The sequence below is a fragment of the Gossypium hirsutum genome, chromosome D11, assembly GCF_007990345.1.
Source record: "Gossypium hirsutum isolate 1008001.06 chromosome D11, Gossypium_hirsutum_v2.1, whole genome shotgun sequence".
In the NCBI taxonomy this organism is placed as follows: domain Eukaryota; kingdom Viridiplantae; phylum Streptophyta; class Magnoliopsida; order Malvales; family Malvaceae; genus Gossypium; species Gossypium hirsutum.
Window position 1 is genome coordinate 25,822,162 of NC_053447.1, and position 3,999 is coordinate 25,826,160.

The 3,999-nt window shown below is 37.4% G+C and overlaps 1 non-coding gene across 1 annotated transcript; it reads right to left on the reverse strand.

The window, feature by feature from the left end:
• Positions 1–2,841: 2,841 nt before the first annotated feature.
• LOC121224034 (small nucleolar RNA R71) lies at positions 2,842–2,947 on the reverse strand. Its single transcript, XR_005921498.1, has one exon. It is a non-coding gene; the product is annotated as a small nucleolar RNA R71 (small nucleolar RNA).
• Between the last annotated feature and the right edge of the window lie 1,052 nt (positions 2,948–3,999).

Here is a 3,999-nt window from a genome sequence, read left to right on the forward strand (position 1 = left end):
ATGGCTTGAAAAATAGCCTATTTTCGTCCACACTGGCAAAGAGATGGGCGTGTGTCTCAGCCATGCGTGGCATACGGCTAGGTGACACGGCAGTGTGTCCCCTGTAGCTTTCAAAGGGTTGCAAGTTAGGCTATTACATTGCCTAGCACACTGCCTGACACACGGGTGTGTAAGGATACTTCGAAAGGTATAGGGCCTGGCACACAGGCGTGTGACTTGGCCGTGGGACCCAAGTCAGAGAGTTATACGGGCACAGACAGGGGCTGGGATGTGGGCGTGTCTCTTGGCCGTGTGACCCCTGTAGTGTTGAGAATTTTTACTATTTTCTAAAAATTTCTTTAAGTTTTTTATTTGGTCTCGACTTGTTTCTAACTCATATTTAGGGCCTTGAAGGCTCGTATAAGGAACAATATGTATGATTTTGATTGGTTTTTATATGAATATTGATATGTTTCGAAATGTTTGAAATTTTTTTCTGTTCGATTTGTAAACTTCGGTAACGCTCCATAACCTTGTTTTGGCGACGGATTTGGGTTAGGGGTGTTACATTTATTGGTATCAGAGCTACGGTTTAGTTGATTCTCGGACTGAACGTAGCATGTACGAGTGTAGTTATACATGCCATTATATAACTTGTGATAGTGTGATATCTCCTGACCGTTTTAAAATATGTTTTCATATAACAATTACATCCAACCGAGTTGACTCTGATGAAGTAGAGAGTAATGCTCAAGCCTTCGTTTACAGAGTACCATCAAACGGTACAAGGCCTGTATTTGAGGGCGAGTACGAGAGGCTAATTAAGCCTTCTTTCGAATGATGAATGGTTTACCGAGTTTGTATGGGCGAACTTGGCTGCTCAACAACCTCCACCCCCTCCTGTTCCTCAACCGATTCCTGTTATTCCTCAAGGTATGGTACCAATCCGAGTTAGTAAACCACCTATTGATAAGATACATAAGTACGGGGCTGAAGAATTTCGAGCTACCACTGAGGATGATCCCGAGAGAGCTAAATTCTGGTTAGAGAATACAATCAAGGTTTTTGATGAGCTATCTTGTTCACCAGCTGAATGTGTTTTGGTTCGCAAAATAGGACTTAAAGCTAGGAAATGTTAGCTAACCTAGGGTTAAGGATGACAACCCCCTGAAGGCTATAAATAGGATCCTTTGGCACTTGTTATAGACACCTTTTCGTTAACCTAGTTTCTTCCTTTAGATTTAGTTTCATTTTCTTAGGGTTCTAGTTTTTAGTTTATTTTGTTCGTTGTTTTCTTTCAAGAGATTTGGAGTGTGGAATCATTCAACTCTTTGGACTTATGCTTAATATCAATAAAATCAGGCTCTTTCATTTACTCTATATTCTTGATTTAATTAACATGTTTTCCCTTTACATCGATTATATGTTGTTTATGATTTCCATGAGAAAATAATCTTTCTATGGGGGATTGGCGAGTGGAGGTATGATCTGTTAACTATTTTGTAGGGTTACTCAACAAATCGACTATATGGAAAAGGGAGAATGTGAAACAAACCCTAAACCTTATAGCCCCGAGAAGTCATCAAGGTGGGAATTAACCCAAAATTGGTATTGCCCATTCGTGAACACCTTAACCCAAACCAACTTGGACTGTGAGGTCAGAAGATAAGTAGTTCTTTCTGACTCGCTAAGTTAGCGGAAGATCGAAAGATCCTACTAAGGTAACGACTAGTTGATTGACGAGGAACTCAAAGTGACAGTTGATGGAGTTTATTGAAGCGAGCTAATCACCTACAATTAGATTAGATTTATTCTTCATTTTTAATCTATTGAATTTTAACTTTTTATGCTATTTTATTTTCATTATCATAAAATCCCCAAAGTCCTTTATTTTATATTCTTCGTACTATAACTAAATTTAAAAGTACTAATTAGATCTTTTAGTGTTTAGGTTAGAATTGATCTATTGCTCGCCTCTATTGGGTACAATCCTCAGAGTACTCACCTACTCCATTGTAAAACTGTATTACAACTAGACCTGCATGCTTGTGGATATCGGCCCGTATTCTATATTTTAGTGCAATATTCACACTCTAGACGTTAGTACATTCAGAGGTGGTCAAGTTGGTGACGTTGTTGTTCGGAAGGCAACATCACTAGGTTAATTTTAATTTTCACACTTAATTAGAATAATTAGAAAAAAAATTAAGTTATAGATATGATTTTATTTTATTTCATTTATTGTTAATAATCTTTTTTTTCTAGGTTTAGGGTATGACTCGCAATAGGGGCACACCTATTGTATCAGCCACAGATCCAGAGAAAAATAATCTAAAAAAATCATCAACAATAATAGAAACATATACAAGATCCACCACCACCAGTTGCGGGTAACATACCATGTGAAAATCCACTATTTAATGATGCTGACAATAAAGCCCTATGAAACCCACCAGCACCATAGCTTCCTACAAACATACATATGGCTCGGAACGAAAGAACTTTCAGGGAGTATGCGTTACTAAGTTTGGACATTTTTCAAGAATGTATAAAAGGCCAAAAATTAAAACTAATAATTTTGAGATAAAACCAGCTATGACTCAAATGATCTAGAATAATTTACAGTTTAAGGGCTCTACGAAAAAGGACCCTAATCAACATTTAAAACGGTTCCTTCAACTCAGTGATACTTTTAAGTATAACAGGGTAACTGATGTCACTATTCATCTTCGGTTGTTTCCATTCTCCTTTATTGATAATTTTTTTCTTGGTTAGACTCGAAGGTACCAGGGTCTATCACGACATGGGATGGACTTGCTGGAAAATTCTTACAGAAGTTTTTCCCAATCAGCAAAGCAGTACAACTAAGAAGAGAAATTGCTATTTTTAGACAAATGGAGGGAGAAAGTTTCTATGAGGCATGGGAACGATTCAAAATGTTTATTCGAAAATGCCCGCACCACGAATTTCCTAAGTGGATGCAACTGCAGGTGTTTTATAACGGGTTGGATGAAAATGCACGATCTGGATTATATTGAGTAGGAGGAGGAGCCTTTATGAATAGAATGTACAAGGATGCGTACGAGATCATCGAGAATATGGCACTAAACTCAGCTAAGGATGTAAATTACATTAGAAATAAGAGTAAAAACCCATAATTGAATAAATATAATCCTAGTTGGAGAGATCACCCAAATCTGAGATGGGGGGAATCAATGAGCAAGTAATAATTTAAATCAAGTTAAGAAAATTAAGTACCAACCTTTTTATTTACAGAAACATCAAAATAGGGTCAAACCAAATGACCATACTGCATGTGGTCAACAGTTGGACATAATTGAGAGAAAAATGCAGTCAATGAGAACCTATGTCAAATAGATATAGTCTGAGTGCTCCAATTCAACAAGAACAATGACTAAACTCGAGGATCAAATGAGCCAATTGATGAGCGTGATGGGTGACATCAAGAGACAAATTGGCATAGGTATTCCCAGCAACACGGAAGATAATCCATGGAGAAAAGGTAAGGGGCATGTGAAAGCAATTTCACTCCGATTGGGTAAAATATTGAGTAGCCCAGAAATCAATACTCTGGAAACAATAGTGGAGTATAATGACGATCCTCAAGAGGTATCCCTAGAAGCAAAAAATGAGCCAAAGTTGAAGGAGGTAATCACACCGGTAGCACATAAAGAGAAGGAAGTAACTAAAGATTCTGTCGGTGCAAAAATCCCATTCCCTTCGAGGCTAGAAGAAAAGCAAAGGGGGGATGATGATGAATTTGTAAGTTTCCTAAACCTACTTAAAACATTGAATGCTAACTACCTTTAATTGAGTTAATTGAAAATTTTCCTAAGTATGCTAAATTTTTAAAGGAGATGATGGTTAGGCGTAAGAAAATTAAGGTAGGAGAACAAGTTACTTTAAATACTTCTTGTAGCGTGCTTATTTCAAGGTAGGTACCACAAAAATTGAAAAACTCTGGGAGTTTTACTATTCCCATCGAGATAGGAAGTATTC